The 22,706-nt window shown below is 37.5% G+C and overlaps 1 long non-coding RNA gene and 1 pseudogene across 2 annotated transcripts; one reads left to right on the plus strand and one right to left on the minus strand.

Annotated features, from left to right (window-relative positions):
- LOC6539275 overlaps window positions 1–22,706 on the minus strand; it is a 92,796-nt pseudogene that overhangs the window by 15,615 nt on the left and 54,475 nt on the right.
- On the plus strand, window positions 5,848–6,803 carry LOC120322294. 2 transcript variants are annotated; one of them, XR_005562068.2, is made up of 2 exons: window positions 5,848–6,423; window positions 6,489–6,803. It is a non-coding gene; the product is annotated as an uncharacterized LOC120322294 (long non-coding RNA). The 2 variants fall into 2 exon arrangements; XR_005562069.2 differs by having other exon boundaries at window positions 6,493–6,803.

Genomic DNA, 22,706 nt, shown 5'->3' on the forward strand with positions numbered 1-22,706 from the left:
AATACCTGGCATTGCGCCTCGTGCCGTTCTGTAGGTTACTTGGCGTTCGGATCTGCTGACCGTGCGCCTCGTGACCTTCTTCGTCGGCTGTTAGATGCGCGGATCAAGTTACGCCGCCATTGGATGTGGAACCTTTGTTGCACGCGCATTTGGCTGATTTGATTCTGCTTAGCTTGTGTTAACTTATATACAGTATTCCACGTGTTGAAGATGGCGGAAAAAGAGACGGTGCAGCTGCGGCTATCACGGCTCCCTAAGTAGCCAGCCAGTACGCTGCCGATATATTTTTTTATACCCGTTACTCGGGTAGGAAGCGTTTCTGACCATATAAAGTACATATATATATTCTTAATCAGGATCGATAGCCCGAGTCGATCTGGCCATGTCCGTCTGTCCGTCGACAAAGCGTCAGTCCTACCAAAGCTAGAAAGTTGAGATTAAGCATACAGACTCCAGAGACATAGCAGCAGCGCAAGTTTGTAGATTCAAGTTGCCACGCCCACTCTAACGCCCACAAACCGCCCAAAGCGGCCACGCCCACACTTTTGAAAAATGTTTTGATATTTTTTCATTTTTGTATTGGTCTTGTAAATTTCTATCGATTTGCCAATAAACTTGTTGCCACGCCCACTCCAACGCCCACAACCCCAAAAGGTTGCCACGCCAACACTTTTAAAAAATGTTTTGATATTTTTTCATTTTTGTATTGGTCTTGTAAATTTCAATCGATTTGCAAAAGAACTTTTTGCCACGCCCGCTCTAACGCCACAAACCTCCAAAAACTGTCAGTGTTGAAGACTCTCCTTCGCACTTCCACTCGGCTATAGCGTTCTCTCTTGTTTTTGTATTAATCTTGTAAATTTCTATCGATTTGCCAAAAAACTTTTTGCCACGCCCACTCTAACGCCCACAAACCGTCCAAAGCTGCCACGCCCACACTATTGAAAAAGGTTTTTGATATTTTTTCATTTGGTATTTGTCTTGTAAATTTCTATCGATTTGCCAAAAAACTTTTTGCCACGCCCACTCTAACGCCCACAAACCGTCCAAAGCAGCCACGCCCACACTATTGAAAAAGGTTTGATATTTTTTCATTTTGGTATTTGTCTTGTAAATTTCTATCGATTTGCCAAAAAACTTTTTGCCACGCCCACTCTAACGCCCACAAACCGCCAAAAAACTGTTGAAAACTCTCCTTCGCACTTTCACTGAGTAACGGGTATCAGATAGTCGGGGAACTCGACTATGGCGTTCTCTCTTGTTTTAATTAAGAAGTTAAACCACTGCTAGAAAACGACATCATTCGACCATCAAGATTGCCCTACCATAACACTATTTGGGTGGTCGATAAAAAAATGTGTTAATGAATCGGCCATAAAAGGAAAAGAATGGTCATATTTTCAGGAAACTAAATAAAAAACCGTGAGTGATTAATACGCCTAATATTTCTTTAATACTAGCAAGCATGGGTGAGGTTCAGTATTTTAAAACACTGAACCTGAAGTCAGGCTTCCACCAAATTGAACTGGCGGAAAGGGATAGAGAAAAATCCGCTTTTCTGTAATCAATGGGAAGTATAAGTTTTGCAGGCTCCAAGTTCTTTCAAAAGAGCCCAGAGTGTCCAGAGGTGGAATTCAAAGTTCACCAGAAAAGTACAAGCCTAAATTTTTGAATTCCGAGAACCCTTTTTGCACTTAGATCACTTCTAGGGTAAACCAATTATTATAGGTGTTTTATCAAGGGATTGGCTAATATCGCCAGACCCCTAAATGGAGTAACGAAAAAAGTTTCGTGAACGAGACCTTCTAGCAATTGTTTGGGCTTTACGAAATTTAAGAAATGAAACCTCAACATCTATACAGATCATCAGCCAATGACATATGATGTGTCCGATAAGAATCCCAATGCCAAAAAAAAAGCGCTGGAAAGCCTTTATTGACGAGCATAATGCAAACACAATTTATAAAGCTGACAAGAAAAATTATGTAGCCGATACATTGTCACGTCAATGATCCGCAATGTTCCGACATTGCTACAATCCATAGCGAAGAATCAGTAACCTACACTATAGAGACCACTGGCAAACCAGTAAAATGCATCAGGAATCAAATAATAATTGAGGAATCTGATTCCCCATCTGTAAGAACCTTCGTTCTATTTCAAAAGAAAACAAGGCATATTATTGGGATCTTTGATCGAAGCATTTTTCTCTAAACACTTAAACCCGTAGTAAATTCAGGAGTTTTCAATTGAATCCATTTCGATCTACTGATCCTTGATTTTATACACCACACACCGATCGCACTTTTCCCGTCAACAACATTTCGATACTCAAAGTATTTGGTAACTGACATCCAGTTAAATGTTGAGCAAATAATTCGTGACTATTTTTTTCATAACATGTTCGAACTAACAGCAGAAATTTTATAGTCTGCTCAAGAAGTGAGTATGACCAACATCCAAAAAAAAACAGATATAGGGCAAAAAGCTAATCCCACTTGCGCAGGGGAGCGTTTATTTTTTACAGACCAAAAATACTTTTGAACGTGTGTTGATAAATTCTTAAAGATTGCTGTGGCTCAGCCAATTTGCTCAAGAGCAAACGTTGACGTCAAAAACCCGATTTTGCAACTTATAAATATTTTATCCCAACAATAACACTGCGACAATGAAAAGTCTCTAAATTCTGAGAGGATAAAATCTATCTTGTCCAAAATTACAATTCACATTGCAAATACAACTCCTCACACAGTGTTTCAAACGGTCAAGTTATAAGGTTTCACAGCAGAAATTGCTCGTTGTAAACACTTGACACACCAGTTAAGCGACAGATTGATCTGATTCTGCATTCAACAATCGAATATAATAAAACAATCCGTTCAAACAATGTGGAAACAGGGCTGCAGGTAAAAATTAGACTTGAGAAAACACAGTCTAAACAAATCTCACAGGAAAATAAAACAGGGAATAGGACATTATCAAAAAATAAGAACTTAGTATAAGGAAATAAAAATAGAATAGAAGTTAAAATTTCTTCCTTTTTTTATTTTAGACTAACAACAATACTGGTAGCGCTTTAATAAAGACATTTACGACCTCAACCATTAACTGAAAAATAACACACTTTCGACCTACATACCGGTAACAAACGGGGACATAACCATTTGGTACTGCGCAATGACATTGGACAATTTGACAGACTAATTACGATTTTTAAGGTGAACCATAGAAACTCACGTATAATAAACTTTCTTGGGACAACCCTGAAGGTTTTAGCAGGAACTCCTGATTTCGATGACTGGGGAACAGATTAAGTTTAGGCAAACACAGCTAACCGATCCAGACCGAATGAAACAGAAATGCCCCGGTAGTCAATTCGTAAGAATTTTACGATTGATTTGAAATCGAAAAATCGGTGCTCCGGTTATTTTCGATTGTAAAACGTGCACTTTTGTCTAGCCGAAATGAAAAGTAAATGCCCTTTTTTATATCAAATAAGATCTGATTTACTAAGGGGAAAAAATGGTTCATTCCACATAACCACATATTATTCTGCCACTTAGTTATTTTATAAACAACTTATTTCTGACCCCACCCCTCAGATTTGACAACAATTTTCGATTGCACAAGGGTAAGTACGTCGCCAAAAGTTATCGCGAAGGTTGCCATACTGTTGGTGAAACGAAACAGGCAGGTAAAAATACTTATACAATATAAGAAAATGATTAATTGGCTAATGATTAACTGGCTTCAAAACAAGCAATTGCAAATATAAGAATAATTTTTTCACGTTGTCTGATTTTGAAATATTCTTATGCAAAAGATAGCAACAAATTTTTGAAAATAAAAGCACCTCAAACGTAACCGAAAGATTTGGCCGAAATCGAATTCGAAAAAAAATTACGATTACCGGAGCCAGACACTAAATTTCAGACCAAGACTCAATAAACTAACCAAAATAGTTAACTCAATTAGCAAAACAGAGAAAAATAGCAAAAATAGAATGATTATCTCAGAGTAACAGAACTTAATCCTTGCCGTTACACTTACAAAAAAAAACTTGATCATCCCAGTAATGTTAAGCAACGTTGATGTTAAGGAGATGACTTTTAAGAATTTGACTAATATTAGCATACCAGATGTATTAGATGTAGATTCTATTAAAACATTTCAAAATAATGACATTTTGTATTTCCTAAATATGTATCCCATACTAAGTTAGCATGTAAATAATAAATATATTTCCCGTGCGACATTCTAGAAAATTTCTTAAGATTTAAGTACTCCGTACACCATATTGCGGACTCCAAAGAGGTGATTTAAGAATCGGATGGACTGTCGAAATGTTTTTACTTAGTTATGTTTTTGATCACGTAAGGATCATCAAATTCAATTACTCTTTTTATAAAGCCACGCATACCCCTTGCTCATTAACTGTCCAAAAAGTGTGTTTTTTCTGAACGTAAGTCGCATTCATAAGCTTGACATTACTAAAAGACATAAGCTTACACATAGAGCCATTCAAGTTTGTTGATGTTATCGTTAACAGGGTTAGCAAGTGCGTTAATCGGGTTGATCGACTGATAGGCAATAGAACAATTGCCCTATGTAGGAAACAGAAAGGACAATGAACTAGAATGTGTTTAATGTCTAACTGGTGATGGTTGCAAAGACGTTTGGAGCTTTATGACTTCGGAGTTGAAATTTTGACTTGAAATTGTTTTACCCGTTACTCGTGGAGTAAAAGGGTGTACTAGATTCGTTTAAAAGTATGTAACAGCAGAAGGAAGCGTTTCCGACCATATAAAGTATATATATTCTTTATCAGGATCAATAGCCGAGTCGATCTGGCCTTTGTCCGTCTGTCCGTCCGTCTGTCCGTCCGTCTGTCCGTCCGTCCGTCTGTCCGTCCGTCTGTCCGTATGTACGAACGTCGAGATCTCAGGAACTTTAAAAGCTAGAAAATGAGATTAAGCATGCAGACACCAGAGACATAGACGCAGCGCAAGTTTGTTGACCCATGTTGCAACGGTCACACTAACGCCCACAAACCGTCCACACTGCCACGCTTACACTTTTGAAAAATGTTTTGTATTTTTTCACATTTTTGTTAGTTTTGTTAGTACTTGATTGCGAAAAATATTTTTGCCAAGCCACTTTAATGCCGACTAACCCGCCAAAAACGGTTAATGGTTGAAATTTCGCCTTCGCACTTCCACTAGCTGAGTAACGGGTATCAGCGTTCTCTCTTGTTTTTTATAATATTTTTTGTGCGACAAGGTCGAAAATGAGGCGAAAAGCACCACTATCTACTTTTTTTAAATATTCAATACCTGTCGGAGGCTTGTTTTGCTTATTAACATGGTTAAAAATCTTGACAGTTGTATTCCTGTTTCCAACATTATTTTTTAAAAAAGGAACCTTAAAAGAATTATTAAAATGAGACGTGAAAACATTGCACTTTAGATATAACGTGAGATGATCAAAGAAACGAAATTCTGAAGGAAAATCATACAGAAATATTGGTCGAATCTTTCAATGCTCGAACAAAATGATACGTAATGCAACCACCTGAAACGAGAAGCTCGAAACACGAGGAAGAAAACAATCACTGGGCACCCATCACTTCAAAAGGCTAGCGCAAAAACAAGAAGGATCCAGTTAAAGCTGCTACCGAACTGAAAAGGATCTCAGAATTAACACAACAGTGCAAACTTTTCAACACGTGTCTCTGGGAAAATTCTTTAAAATGCTGTAATCTAAGGAAAGTCCTTTTTTAACCCTGCACCGCATACAGAGCCATATATGGTTTCTCACTTTCAAAAATTTTTTTGGTGATAAAACGGTACATACGCTCATTCATTGTTAACAGGTTTTCTTCTTTGCATTATTTTCAGTTGGAATTCCATGTGCAGAACTTTTTCATGTTGCCTTCCCTCGCGTTTTAATCGCGTTTAACCTCAAGCAGACGAACGAAATTGAATATTGCTGTATTTGAAAATTAATTTACTCTATTAAAAAACACCGTTAGCGCTTGAAACTATTTTTTTTCGAAAAGAATATAATGTTTTCTTGATATATAATTTGACTATTCGGTAAGCATTTTAGGTAATATTTTTTGCAAGAAACTGCTGACGCCATATATGGCTGTATATGCAGCCAAGTAGTCAACATTATTTCTACTTATGTATGTGGGAAGCAATCCTGTTTCAACAAAAAAGCGATACAGTAAGAAAGACAAAAAGTATATAGAAATCGAGTCTCCTAAGGCAGTTGATGTTTACTATCACCATATGGGTGGCGTTGATTTACTTGATTCTTTACTGGGACTTTATAGAATTCAATTGCGTTCAAGAAAATGGTATAAAAAATTTTTTCCACATGATTGCATGTGCGTGGTTAATTCGTGGATTTTATACCGTCGTAAGTCAGATCAATATATGCCACTGTTCGACTTCAAGCTTTATATAACTGAGCACCTGTGCAAGGCAGGAAAAGTAAAGAAGCGCGGGCGTCCTGGGATGACTCCAACTGCATCGCCGACTACAAGCAGGGAAGGTACTCCTTCTACCAGAAAGCAAATGAGGCACCAGGATTTTCCCTTTAATTCGGTTCGAGAGGACACAATTGGACATTTGCCCACTTGAAAAAAAAAATAGGAAACTCTGCCAAAACGATTGTTCCTTCCGATCATTCACCTTTTGCGAGAAATGCAATGTATTTTTATGTTATAATGAGAAAAGAAACTGTTTTGCCGGCTTTCACATGATTGCATAGAAAGCCATATATGGCAAACTTTGAAATATGTTCATTTTTTTTTCCCCAAACTAAGGCCCCAAAATAAAAAATTTTCCAGATATATGTTATTTTCATCATCATAAATAAAACAATATTTACATAAATCAATATTTCTATGCTCATGCAGTAGAGGGTTAAATGGGACCCACATACCCAAGCGCATTAAGTTCGCTAAGGAACATTTAAATTGTAAGTTTACAGTCAAATGACAGCAAGGTAGTTATTTTTGGTGCCAATGGATCTCTATCGTATGTAAAGCGAACTAAGAACACCAAATATAAGCAGTAGAAACACAGTATAATGGAATGGGCTTCTATCTCTTACTATGGAGTTGGGGCAATACATTGGATAAAAACCATCATGGATCAACATGTGCATGTTGATATTTTGGAGACCGTGATGCTACCCTTTGCCGAATACGATATGACGCTAAAACGGGTCGTCAAACAAGACTATGACCCCAGGAACACCAGCAGGAAAGCCAACGATTGGTTCCAAAATAAATCAGTTCCTGTTTTGGGGTGGCCTGCGCAATCCTCAGACTGTAATCCCATCGAAAACCACTCGCCGGACATTAGAAAAGCAGTTGCAGCTTCTAACCCAACTAACAACTAATTAAGGAGTGCTGTAGCAAAATATCCCTAAAACGGTGCCAGGACCTGCTTGAGTCCATGCCAAAACGTTGCACCTGATTTTGGTAATAAGGGATACACTAGCATATATTAAATTAGTGGTATGGGAAGAGTTTTAATAAGCAAATATTTCTTATTAGTGAATTTCTTACTATTAGGTTTAAAACTAAAAATTTAAGCATTTTTTTTATTTTTTGCCTAATTGTGTCGTTCATAATAAAGGTCCCTTGTTTACCCTTTTAAAAAGGTAATTAGCTCATTTTAAACCCTAAATTGTAGGTAGGGGACATATTCAAACTTTTATTGGGCAAGTGGTGCTATTTGATTTATCGCAGCTGTAAGTATAGTTATGGAATTGATCGAAATACTGTTCGCTTTAAAATCAGAGTTCAGTTTGTGGGAAATCGATTTGGGCATTAAGATGGTTGTGCCACCGAATGCATTCGAACAGAAGTTTCAGTACATTTTAAAGTTTATGGAAATAGGGAGGGATGATGTGTGGGTTTCCTTAAGAGCAATGATGTGTTTAACCCATTTAAATTAGTATTTTAAGTTGGGAGTGCTACCAATTGTAAGGGCAGTTTTGTTATCGGATTTATTTGTGATTTCTTGTTGTGTTTTGAAGACTGGGCATGTTCTTTTTTTGGAGTTGTGGGTGTATACGGTCTGTTCTTCGTTACAGTTTGTGCATTTTGTACACTTTTCAGTAGTATTTGGGTCGAGGTGGTAGTCGTCGCGGAAGTTTTAGCAAGACTTGTTGTTATTACAAGTTTGGTATAATTGCCCAAATCCAAAGCAGTTATTACATCTTGTTACATACACAATTATTGTTTTTCTTGATAGCCAAACATTATATATTAAGGGAGTTCGTGAGAATAAATGTCAATATAACAAGGCCGGTTTCATTGAGATTTCCATTTTCTTTTCAAAATTTTTTTTATTTTAGTTACATGTTTATGTGGAAGTTCTTAGTATAACATTTTCGGTTGTTCCTTGCAGATCATTTAAGTGGATTACCCCTTTTGTTGAGTTAAGAGAGTTGTGGAGACTTATGGTAACTTATGGGAGCAACAGATTTTAGATGCATAAGTCTTTTAGCCTGACTTCTACTCCGCAGGTGCAATCTATTTGTTTTTTGATTAGAAATGGAGATACATTTGTAATGTCGAGAACTGGATCGGATCTGGATATACTAATGAATTTGGTTCATGGTCGGCCCTCAGTCGGGCGGATCTGCCATCTTGGTGTTGCTGTTTATATGTCGCGCAGGTTATTTTTCGGTTGTTTTAATTTACTAGTGCCGGTTGTAACTGTAGATATTAAGATTTATTGTTTGTTTTGGCTTGGCAAAACTATGACACAACTGAACTCAAGAAGAGTACGATTGTGACAACGATGGCAAGAAATGTAATTATTAGTTATAATTTAAGATAAACTGCGTGCATAAGTAAACAAGAAAAAGAAAGTTCCTAATAAATGAATCCTTGGCTTCCTTGTGGGGCGCCGGATGTGACTCGGAGAATACAAGAACCAGTATTTTTGAAAAATCGGGCCCTTTTGCTTCGGCCATTCAAATAACTTAAAATTCGGTTTAAATAATTATTTAGGAACGTAAGGAATTTAGTTCCCTTTTCTGGAATGAATGATTAACATAGTCAAATGATAAACTTATGTAAGTGAAATTTACATGTTTTTAAGTTATTTTTTAAATAATTTATTACAAAGGAAGTACGTTCCGAAGGCTCAGTGGTCGTTGATCTGCATTTTATAACACCGTGCTGACATGGTGATGCTGCACATGGGTAGGGATAATTTCTTGCATCCAATTTGTTCCTTTCTTTTAATGTAAAGAAATCATAATCGACTGTTTAAATATATGAGGGAACTCATAGAAGTGGCTTGCACAAGGCTGCCACACAGAACCTATGCACCCATCAAGGAAATTCGTCGGGAAATAGAAAATAGACAAGCTTAACACGCTGAAGATCCGAAATAAGAGGGCTTTTGTTTAGAAAGGAACAAAATATTAAATTCGACTTAGATATATCGAGCACGCCGTCCATCAACTTATCTTGTGCTATAGGGGAAGAGGTTTTTGATTTTGCTTTTATGTAGAACGCATAACCAAGTATATAAATCTCATATAAATAAGATAAGATAAATATATTGGGAATTTAGAAGACGCAGAATATAAACGCAACTGAAATAAAAAAACTATCGGAAAGTGAAAGCCCTACGTATGTGAACTCCCCTGAGGGGACATTTCGGGCATGTATATTGTGTACATATCTGGGAACACTTCGGAGTTGAGGATCTCCGGCAGTGGTCTAACTAGATGAGAGAAGCTTAATTACCACGGGCCCTTTTAACTTCGAGCTCTTTTACCACCGTAGTATCTGGCGGAAAATCATTAGAACATATCTTGGAAAAAAACTCGTTAAGGACAGTTGTCCTGAGATATGATGCTTTTATTTTGTCTTGTATATAAGACACAACATCAGATGATGTTTAATCAGGGGAAAGTAGAGAAACGAAAATTAGTTTTGGAACCACCGATGAATTTTGGACTGCACATTGTGCTTCTGAAGGGACCCTGGTTGTCAACCCAGTGAAGATAAATCAGAATCTCTAGCAATCTCAAGCTACATACCCTCTACCACTGATTTAGCTGCCTTTGAGTGTTTGCTGCTATTGACAACTGATCACTTGGCTGAGGCTGCGGGCTTACGCCCAGAATCTGTTTTGCGCTTCGGAGATTTCTCTAATAGCATAAGGCTGTTATACCCGCACGAAAACTCTCTCTAGCTACGCCATAGCTGATCAGCATCAGCCCCTGCAAGTTGTCTTTTAAAATATTATTATGCTCGTTACTTGTACAGTGAAAGGGTGTATAAGATTCGGTGGAAAGTAGGTTATAGGTAGAATGTATAGAGTGTATACATATATTCTTGATCAGAAACCTATGCAAGCTAGAGATTAGACATTTAGATTCCAGAAGAGCATCGCAAGTTTGTGAACTGATGTTGCCACGCCCAGTCGAACGGCCAGAAGCTGTTCAAACCTGCTACTCACACACTTTTCAAAGTTTTTGTTGATGGAGTTTTGAATTCTATTCCAGTATCTAAGGTAGCCATTAATAACCTATCTTAGAGAATTATATCTTCCACGTTCCAATGTATGCAGATTACGTTTTGACTCACAGTTATGACTGCAGGAAGAATGGATAAATATAAGTAAATGGTGATCATAATATACTTTTTCTAAACCCTCATAAATGCAACTTTATTTCTTTTTATCTAAGAAATTTTTTTCTCGGGTCCAAGGCCAATCCTCTTGAACGTAAGAATTTTGCAACAGATCAAGGAATAATATTTACTCACAACCAAAAATTTTCCAATCACATTGGCATTTTTGTTATAAAGCAAAAGTAGTATTTTCACTTCTCAAGCACTAGTCTAATAAGTTTGAAGATTCCTGTCAGAGCAACTCCTAATTTTTGGCCTATTTTTTGAAATGTCTGCAAATCAAATTTTAGGGAGCAAAATCCTATCCGTGTTTTATGTGCTCTGTATAATAATACTTCTTGTATTATATTGTTAACTTAGCTTGGATGGGCAAATACACTATTTGTATGATATATCAATATTCTAGTTCCAAAGATCCAGGTACATACGGACCGACGGACATGTCCAGTCGGCTATTGATCTTGATCAGCAATATATACTTTTTTTATGGTCGCTTCCTTCTGCCTGTTACATACTTAGTAACATTGACTGGTATAAATCTCAATAAACTCAACAAAAATTTGTGAAACCAAATGAAATTATATTTGTATTTCTGTAAGATAAGCTAATTAAGTCGAACCATACACTGGGAAATAGTAAATATTTATTGCGAATTGCCAATTTAGCATAAACTAGTCGAGGCACTCCTTTCAACATTTGCAAAAAGCATTTATCCATGTAATTACGGCCAACAGTCATAGAACTCGCGCGTTAAAAACTCCCGAGATTCCCTGGGGGCTATACTAATTAGATAGATTTTTATTCTATGTATTCTACAGACATAGATAGCTATCCTGATCTTGCAAACATAAAAAACTGCAGCAGCTACGATTATGACTGAGTGATAATACGTTGAAACCATTCGCTTACTGGAAACTATGGCAACAATGATGTAGCTTTGAAATTATTATAAAACACATTAACAAATTGTCCTTTCGTTTTTCAGACACACTACACAGAATATGGAGTTAAGGGCAGTGCAGAGTGGTTGCGTTTTAATTTTTCGTGAACAGTCTGATAAATAAAACTCTTATTTTCGCGCTCTTTATAAAGTGTTCCCAACGGAATTTTTTCTGAATACATCATCGCATAGTACTCTTTAAAAAGCTGGATCCGGGGAGTAAGGCACATTGGAAGGACCCAGCCTTAAAAAATTAACATTTAACAAGAGAGAACGGGTCGATTCAGCTAGTGGATTTTAGTAGAAAAATTCGACAGGCTCAATAAAAAACCTTCAACCAAATAAACAAAAGAAAAATAAAAAAAAAGTGTTAGGACGCCGACAACTTTTTTCTTTTACCTGGGAAAGAAGTTGTCTGTATTGTGCTCCCTACGGTGGTCCATCAAGACACATTAAAATAAGACTACTACTACGTCACTAATAGAATAACCCCTATATTTATCTATATCTCTGAGGCTTTGTATTTTTTATTCTGATTAGGACCTTTTTGTAACTACGATCTTAAAAATATTTAATGGGCGGAGAAGTTACTATCAGGGATAAATTTACTAAACTTAACGAACTTGAAAAAGGGTTACAATTTACACTTTAGCACATGACCACATATACTTATTTAAGAGTTTTAATAGGAATACGATAAAGAGGCAGATTGTTTAAAGAAATTAGTGATTTTTGATATAAAAGCTAGAAAGTTGTGACTCAGCATGCAGACTTTAGTGACATAGAGAGAGCGCATGTTTGTCGATTTATGTTGTTACGCCCAATCTAACGCCCACAAACCACCCACAACTGTTTCGCCCACACTTTTGTAAAATGTTGATATTTTTTCAGTATTTTATTAGGAAGGTAATGCCTACCCTAACGCCCACATACCGCATAATACTCCCACGCCCACACCTTTAGGAAATGTTTTGATTTTTTTTTTAAGTTTTATTAGTCTTGCAAATTTCTAACGATTTTCCAAAAAACTTTTTGCAACTCACACTATAACGCCCACAAGCCGACAAAAACTGTCAATGTTGAAGAGCCTCCTTCGCACTTCCCCTAGCTAAGTAAGGGGTATCAGATTGTCGGGGAACTTGACTATAGCATTCTCTCTTGTTTTATATCATATATTTATTATATGGATGTATTATCCATATTACAAAATTGTAAAAATTATATTTATTGTGTTAGCATACCATTAGTCTTCCGATTCTTCCGAGTTTTAGACTTCCTGAAAGTAAACCCTTTTTTGTCATCATTTATCCTACGCCTTTGATATATGACATCCCGATACCATTGTGCCAAATAAAAATGTCTAGCATAGTCCCAGATTAAGTTTTCTTCTTGAGCATTTACTGCTAGAAAATCGAGAAGAATTTTTTGTAAAAAATCTGTTCGCTGCTCCTCGGGCTCTAGTTCAAATTGATCCTGCAATGAACGAAAATAAGATTTTTGTAAACTGTAAAACCGATATTGTTACTTACACTGTTTGATGGTACATCTCCCTCCTTTTCTTGCTCTAATTTGATGGATTTAATCATTGAATCAATTATGTTAACCCTACATCGAGATTCTACTGTGTCTTTTCGCAATCGAGCTGCTACTATGCCCAGGTAATCCAGAGATACTAAGCGGATGCTTTGTTCTATACCCTTATCAGACACGTAGCGAACCAGCATAGTTCCCAAGAGCGAAAGCAACAATTCAGATGCAGGCCATTCAGGTTTGTTTACGGTGGCCAGTAAATCATGAATAAAATTTTCAAAAAGTGGTCGAAAATCAGTTTCATTAGACCGAGATTTGCATTTATTAAGGAAAGTTGTTAAGAAATTTCCACCAATGCTGACAGCTACATCATACTTTTGTAAAACCAGTAGATCCTGACTATGCTGTAGCATTTTTCCTTTTCCTTCTTCTTCAAAAATATTGCCCTCTTGCGGTTTGTTACTAAATTTGCCATTATCACAAAGTGAATCTGGTAATATTGTTGCGCATTGAATTAACTGCAACACAAGTGCGGTAACCATTTGAATATTTCCTCCACTGTTTGTAAGTTTATATGGGCGAAGGTTTTTTTTTGATGACGGTAAGCGATCAATAGATGTCAATATGTCCCCCAAGATGCTGTTTCTTATTTTATCGTATCTTTCCTTGCGAAAAATCTGAAATGTAATCAAATTATATTTAAATATATTATATTAAGCAAAATACTGTGGAGTGATTACATTGGTAAAAGTGAATTTGTAATATTTTGGGTTTTATAACTACCGACCTAGGGCCGCTAACGCGTATCGTCCGCTTTAATTTATTTATAGCTTTAAGAGCGGCAGAAGGTCAGAATAAGAGATAATAGGGTAAAGTCTATTATAGTCGAAACTTAATAATAACTATTAATAATCGGTCATGCAACTCATAGTTAGAGCTACAATGATTTAAAATTAAGGGTAAGTAGTTTCTAGTGAATCTGCTTGGAACAAAACCAAGTCGGGACTATTAACTTCACCACAAATACGATTACAAATAAAGACTGTTCCGGGCACCGTTTTACGGTTAGCTAGGAAAAGTATGTTAATTAACATTAGTTAGCATTAGTTTACTGGAGATAAGGAGATAATACAAGGCTTGTATCCCAATTTAGACATAATAAGTCAAATAGTAAGTCACTGGTTGTGAAATCAGTGCAGATAAATCGGAATATCTAGCAATCCCAGGCTGGACACACTCCACAGTGGATTGATCGGATTGCTCCGAATCTTTTTTAGCTATCGATCTCAGCAATATTTGACGGCTTGGTGCGATCGACAGCTGATCACCTGTGGTGTCCTCTTGTTCACTTGCCGAAGGCTGCGAGGAGCCTACCTCCAGCGGCTTCATTGCGATTTCTAGGCTCCTCGAATCTAGCGCGGAATGCAGATCATCAGCTCAACGAAAACTCTTTCTAGCCACCCCAAAATTGCTGATCGGTCCCTTAAGTTTGGAGCATGAACAAGAAAGGCATCACAACAGAAAGGCATTTCAGAACGTTGAGTGCATCAAGATAGTATGGTTCGTACAATGGTTTTCAATTAAAAATGCAGAATCGCTAATATAAATAATGTAACGTTTGAATTGTTGAAGAACACCTTTTTCAGTTAAAAGCGTGTTACGATATTGATGTGATAATGTAGAGAACCGCTATATGAATTAAAGTATGCTTTGCTTTCTGACAGAAATATTTAGACCTTTAAAAAAAGGGATCGATATAGACAAATTTTACAATCAAAGATAGCTGTGGATAAGTTTTGGTATATATTGAAGGGTAACTAACGACATTTCTGGGTTTTTTTTTTGTGACTCAGCATGGTATTTTTTAGATTTTGGTCGAAATTTTGTCCGTTAGACCTATAACTTCTCAAATAGATTAACAATTAGATTAATTTTAGAGTTATTTTGCCGCTCTGGATACACTGCTTTTTTCGCACCGCTTCGTGGACTTCATGGAGAAGGTTTAATAATTTACAAATGATCATCTAATGCGAATAAATGCCCAAAATATTGCGAAATGCCATTTCCATTGTAAATGCTTTGGCAGTACATATGAGCAATTTTTGGAAGTTTCTGGAAATAACTCTTCAATTCTGAAAATTAAAAAATCTTCGAATAGAAGAGGAAACGATATAATTTTATTAAGTGGATATATTTTTTAGAAAAATTAGACTAGCGACTTCCTCCCGGTTGAGCTTTAGTTTATATATAAATAGCATTTATACTCATTTCAAAATCTTCTTCAAAGGTAAATCGTATAGAACTGTTTTTGTTCGTCTGAAACGTTGCCGATGCTGAGAACAGCCCTAACGGAACTACTGGCATAACCCTATTCTGGCACCGTAGATATTGTAAGCCTTTGACTTGCTTCTTCCACAGAATTTGGAAGAGCCTAGGCGTCTAGCAGAGCGAGTTGTTCGTAGCTGTTCGAAATTATAATTATTCCGTGGCATTGGGTAAGCGACCTTTTTAGACCGCACACAGTTGCGCGTTTTCTTCATCTCCATGACTATGTGTGAGCTGTATGAGCCTTTCAGGTGCTCTATTAAACACATTTAAAGGACTTTAATTTCTGTTGTGTTGCTTGCCCGGTGAATTCGTGGCCGGCGCATTTGATTTACTCCCGGTTTTCGTGAGGAATTTCGAAACTCTAACCATTGGTAGTATCAAGAAGATGATGCCGAAGTAGACTTCTACCTCGAGTTTCGCACTGATCGCGCTGTCCTTGTAATCCTTTCCCAGGCAGTCAGCTTGTTCACTAGTTCTTCGCCGCCGAAGTTTAGTGTTGCCCCTTGCGACGCTCGCTCACCTTTCTGCGGCTGAGATCACTGGCCGTTTCCCGTACTCTCGAAGCATTTAAAGTAACCGCTGATTCCGACAGGCTGCCCAGGGTGTCGTGCTTTGGAGTCTCGGGATGGCCTCTAGAGGGTTGGGTTCTGTCACCTGGGCTGGACCGGATAAGGTGGTTTCTACTGGACCTGAGACGGTGCCCCTTGTTCCCCAGTCTTCTTACACCTTCTGCACAAGACCTGTGCCGGGGCTTTGTTTCGGCATTTCAGAACGTTGAGTGCATCAAGATAGTATGGTTCGTACAATGGTTTTCAATTAAAAATGCAGAATCGCTAATATAAATAATGTAACGTTTGAATTGTTGAAGAACACCTTTTTCAGTTAAAAGCGTGTTACGATATTGATGTGATAATGTAGAGAACCGCTATATGAATTAAAGTATGCTTTGCTTTCTGACAGAAATATTTAGACCTTTAAAAAAAGGGATCGATATAGACAAATTTTACAATCAAAGATAGCTGTGGATAAGTTTTGGTATATATTGAAGGGTAACTAACGACATTTCTGGGTTTTTTTTTTGTGACTCAGCATGGTATTTTTTAGATTTTGGTCGAAATTTTGTCCGTTAGACCTATAACTTCTCAAATAGATTAACAATTAGATTAATTTTAGAGTTATTTTGCCGCTCTGGATACACTGCTTTTTTCGCACCGCTTCGTGGACTTCATGGAGAAGGTTTAATAATTTACAAATGATCATCTAATGCGAATAAATGCCCAAAATATTGCGAAATGCCATTTCCATTGTAAATGCTTTGGCAGTACATATGAGCAATTTTTGGAAGTTTCTGGAAATAACTCTTCAATTCTGAAAATTAAAAAATCTTCGAATAGAAGAGGAAACGATATAATTTTATTAAGTGGATATATTTTTTAGAAAAATTAGACTAGCGACTTCCTCCCGGTTGAGCTTTAGTTTATATATAAATAGCATTTATACTCATTTCAAAATCTTCTTCAAAGGTAAATCGTATAGAACTGTTTTTGTTCGTCTGAAACGTTGCCGATGCTGAGAACAGCCCTAACGGAACTACTGGCATAACCCCTATTCTGGCACCGTAGATATTGTAAGCCTTTGACTTGCTTCTTCCACAGAATTTGGAAGAGCCTAGGCGTCTAGCAGAGCGAGTTGTTCGTAGCTGTTCGAAATTATAATTATTCCGTGGCATTGGGTAAGCGACCTTTTTAGACCGCACACAGTTGCGCGTTTTCTTCATCTCCATGACTATGTGTGAGCTGTATGAGCCTTTCAGGTGCTCTATTAAACACATTTAAAGGACTTTAATTTCTGTTGTGTTGCTTGCCCGGTGAATTCGTGGCCGGCGCATTTGATTTACTCCCGGTTTTCGTGAGGAATTTCGAAACTCTAACCATTGGTAGTATCAAGAAGATGATGCCGAAGTAGACTTCTACCTCGAGTTTCGCACTGATCGCGCTGTCCTTGTAATCCTTTCCCAGGCAGTCAGCTTGTTCACTAGTTCTTCGCCGCCGAAGTTTAGTGTTGCCCCTTGCGACGCTCGCTCACCTTTCTGCGGCTGAGATCACTGGCCGTTTCCCGTACTCTCGAAGCATTTAAAGTAACCGCTGATTCCGACAGGCTGCCCAGGGTGTCGTGCTTTGGAGTCTCGGGATGGCCTCACGAGGGTTGGGTTCTGTCACCTGGGCTGGACCGGATAAGGTGGTCTCTACTGGACCTGAGACGGTGCCCCTTGTTCCCCAGTCTTCTTACACCTTCTGCACAAGACCTGTGCCGGGGCTTTGTTTCGGCTAAACTTGTGCTTCTGTGCACATGCTTCCCGTTTCTTGTGCAGCTCTTTGTACATATAAAGTATATATATACTTTATCAGGAACAATAGCCGGGTCGAACTGGCCATGTCAGTCTGTCCGTATGAACGCCTCGATCTCAAGAACTATAAATGAATGCTTAATGTTGCATTCAGCTTCCGGAGACATTACGCAAGTAAGTTTTCAAATAATGCCACGCACACAAACCGCCCAAATCTTCCACGCCCATAATTTAGAATAATGTGTAACATTTTTTTATTAGTCTAAAAAAATTCAATCGATTTTCAAAAAACTTTTCGCCACGTCCACTCTAACACCCACAAACCGCACAAAACTGTCACGCCCGCACTTTTCGAAAATATTTTGATATTTGTTATTTTTTTTATTTATCTTGTAAATTTCTATTGATTTGCCAAAAACGCGCCCACGTCCAAACTAACACACCCACATTTTAAATTTTTTTCTTTTAATTTTTTACCGATTCTTACCTATATTTCAAAAATGGTTAACAATTCTCGTTCGCACTTCAACTACCTAAGTGAAGGGACGGGGAACTCGACTATATCATTCTCTCTTGTTATTTTCAGAACATAACACTCTGTGGCGGTCATACAGTTTATAGTTGATATACATAATTGAACGTGATTTACAGTAAATCTTTTTAAAAAAGTGAAATTTTGCCGACTAACAAAGTCGAGAATAAGATCACAAATAAAGACTGCTAAAAGCACCAACATAAAAGACCCGTGCCACACACTTCTGTGTTTATCTGGTGTGCAGATAAATCAGAATCTCTAGAAAGCTTAAGCTGGAATTGCGTGCTTTTATAGTTTCTCAGATCGAGGCGTTCATACGGACTGATGGTCAGACAGACGGACCTGGCTACATCAACACATTGATCCAGAATGTATACTCCTTATATGGCCGGACATATATATATAATATATATAATTAAATAATCGCAATACTCATATGTAAAAAAATAATAATTTTATTTACTGAATGATTACTGTTCATCTAATTATATAATGCAGCGCTTGTAAGACGCTGCAGTCTGCGTTGGTCAATGCAGATGAGATTTATCTTAAATCTATGTTTGTGGCCTATGACCGCGCTAATCACCTCCCGCGTGACACTTCGACAATAGACCACTGCAATCGTACTTATCTGTAGTTGCCATTTATGTTGTCCCGTGCCATGTTTATTGCAGCCCATAAATAGAACATATTTATAGTTTGTCTACTTATCATGTCTAAACACATCTTTAGACAATTACAATATTTTTAGTTGAGAAGAACACCGACCGATTATAATTAGGTCTCAAACTGAACTCTGATAATTACTCTGATTTGATTGACGTTCAAGCCTCGGTTTCGAGCTTTTCTAATATGAACTTTAGACTTTAGGGTTCTGATCAAATGAAGAGAGAAAACTTTGGAGTTGCTGACTTTAATAGTCTTTGCATTTCTCTTGGATTCAAGTGCATTCGCTCTTGGATACAAGTGCTCTTAGATTCTTATAATTTTGTTTATTGAAATCTAATACTTCTGTTTTTCGGGATTGCGAGTCTTAGCTTTGAACGTGGGAAACGCAACGATGATGCGAGGGCTTAAGCATAGATTATTTAAATTAGACAACGGATGTTTAGTCTACCAGTGGGTGACTTATCAGGTATCTGGTATCTGTTGGGTACATCCAGAGTTGTGTAGGGTGTTGGGTGTGTGGGTGTGTTTGAGTGTACATGTTGTATGTGCATTAGTGTGTAGGCATGTGCTTAAGTCTTATGGATATGTCACTCCCCCAATCATTGAATTTGGCCTGTCCTCAGGTCGTTAAATTTGTATATATCATAATATTGTTTTCTGGTTGAATATTTTCCTTGACATTAGTTTCAAGGTGCGGATGTTCTTCTTTTTGTTTACAGTATTTGACAATAATTTTCTTAGGTATATTTATACCCGTTACTCGTAGAGTAAAAGGGTATACTAGATTCCTTGAAAAGTATGTAACGGGCAGAAGGAAGCGTTTCCGACCATATAAAGTATATATATTCTTGATCAGGATCAATAGCCGAGTCGATTTGGCCATGTCCGTCTGTCCGTCCGTCTGTCCGTCCGTATGAACGCTGAGGAACGCTTAGGAACTACAAAAGCTAGAAAGTTGAGATTAAGCATACAGACTCCAGAGACATAGAAGAAGCGCAAGTTTGTCGATTCATGTTGCCACGCCCACTATAAAGCCCACAAACCGCCGAAAACTGCCACGCCCACACTTTTGAAAAATGTTTTGAAATTTTTTCATTTTTGTATTAGTCTTGTAATTTTCTATCGATTTACCATAAAACTTTTTGCCACGCCCACTCTAAATCCCTCAAACCGCCGAAAGCTGCTACGCCCACACTTTTGAAAAATGTTTTGATATTTTGTCATTTTTATATTGGTCTTGTAAATTTCTACCGATTTGCCAAAAAACTTTCTGCCACGCCCACTATAACGCCTACAAACCGCCAAAAACTGCGTTTAAGACTCTCCTTCTCTCTTCCACTAGCCTGAGTAACGGGTATCAGATAGTCGGGGAAACTCGACTATAGCGTTCTCTCTTGTTTTCTATCGATTTACCAAAAAACTTTTTGCCACGCCCACTCTAACGCCCACAAACCGCCCAAAACTGCCACGCCCACACTTTTGAAAAATGTTTTGATATTTTTTCACATTTGTATTAGTCTTGTAAATTTTTATCGATTTGCCAAAAAACTTTTTGCCGCGCCCACTCTAACGCCCACAAACCGCCCAAAGCTGCCACGCCCACACTTTTGAAAAATGTTTTGATATTTTTTCATTTTTGTATTAGTCTTGTAAATTTCTATCAATTTGACAAAAAACTTTTTGCCACGCCCACTCTAACGCCCACAAACCGCCAAAAACTGTCCGGGTGTGAAATTTCTTCTTCGCACATCCACTATCTGAGTAACGGATATCAGATAGTCGGGGAACTCGACTATAGCGTTCTCTCTTGTTATTGCGACAAGGTCGAAAATGAGGCGAAAAGCACCACTATCTACTTTTTTTTAAATATTCAATACCTGTCGGAGTCTTGTTTTGCTTATTAACATGGTTAAAAATCTTGACATTTGTATTCCTGTTTCCAACATTATTTTTTAAAAAAGGAACCTTAAAAGAATTATTAAAATGAGACGTGAAAACATTGCACAATACAGAGTCAAACTAATTATCATGATGACAAAGTTGTTATGCATATAATTTGGAAAAAGTTGTAGTGTTTTAAATGCAATTTTATCATTTCTTTTGTTTCTAAGTGATTTATTGAGTGATTTAATAAGTCTAACAATACATTTGTCGAATATTAATCTATCTGTATATATATGAAATACTTGGTTATTGAATACATAAAACTTATCGAATATTTGCTCAGTTAGAATATAGTTATGTTCATCTGGGTACGGAACTATTTGAAATATCGGAACTTAAGTGACCTCGCTAGGAACGTGGGATATAATCAAAATTTCGTTCGTGTCTGTCTTAAGCCAAGTTGATGTTTTTATCTTTAGCATTTTCTCCGAATTTACGTGTTTCATATAATCATGTTTTAGTAATTTTGGTTAAAGATTCCTAATCTGGTTAATTGCATACCTAACTCGATGTCTTCTATGTATTCTGTAAACTGCTTTAGGTTGAATATCAGTATTGCAATTTGTTGGCTCTGTTCTTTTTCCACCTTGAGCCTATTAATTATGTCTATTGTGTGGGGCCTCATGGTGTAGTGGATAGCGCAACTATCTGCTAACCACGGGGTCGTGGGTTTAAACCCCACCTATGACGAGAGCATGGCCACACAAAAACTTCCTCTCTGAAATGCTTTTCTAACTTTTAGTAAGTATTCTTCCACATAATAAATGACTATTACAACAATTGTCGGCAACTTACATTTGCCCCAACGACCCACCCCCTCCTCACTACATGGGAGAAAAAACGGGGGCACCCACATAGTACCAAGCGCACCCTGTGTTTTTCTGCGAACAGCAACTACACCCAGCAGGGCGAGCGCGCGTTACCAGACTGTTCGCTTTTCTACGAATAACACAACACCGTAGACGGCAATCCCCGATGGCGACAGGTGGCAGCCCCACCACTGGGATAAGCCGCATCTGGCCAATCACCAGATCGGTCGAAAAACTTACAACGATTACTGAAACTAATACGAGAAGTTCAAACATAAAAACGGCTTTAGCTGGAAAGCTCTCGTAAATCCCTAAGTTCCCGAGAGGAATAAAAAGGAATTAAAAAAAAAAAAAAAAACCGCTGTTGATTATGTCGATAACCGTGTTTAGATCATGGTTTTTAACGGAATCTTCTGACATGTTATTAATTTTTTCCTTCAACTCCTCCCTGTCGTCTTCATCTAATGTACCAAATAAGTATTTATATGCCTTCCCTACTACGTTCAAGAGACCACTTTTGCTTCTGTTAATAACTCATTTATTTCCCGTTTAAATTTTTCGACTAAATATTGTATCTGAGGTACATTGGGATAGTCGTTTGCTTCAGTTACTAGATTTTCAAACATAAGCTTTGTCTTTGTTATGTGTATACTCAAATAGTGGAATTGTAGATGGTTGGAATTTCCATCGTTCCGGCTTGAAATATAAGGTATCCATTTTTCGCACTTATAGGGTTTACTTCGATGTTGCTGCATTTGACCATAGTGATAAGTGATAACATGCAACTAAGCATTATTAGAAATATATTGCGTACTTTGCGCTTCTCTGGCTGGTCTGGAAGTATCGTATTTGCTCTTATTAATCTTTTTTGTTTCTTGAATTTTGATTTATAATGAACGATTTTCCTGCCGCGGTTTGTTTTCTCAAAA

This window comes from Drosophila yakuba, unplaced genomic scaffold (assembly GCF_016746365.2).
Source record: "Drosophila yakuba strain Tai18E2 unplaced genomic scaffold, Prin_Dyak_Tai18E2_2.1 Segkk50_quiver_pilon_scaf, whole genome shotgun sequence".
In the NCBI taxonomy this organism is placed as follows: Eukaryota; Metazoa; Arthropoda; class Insecta; order Diptera; family Drosophilidae; genus Drosophila; species Drosophila yakuba.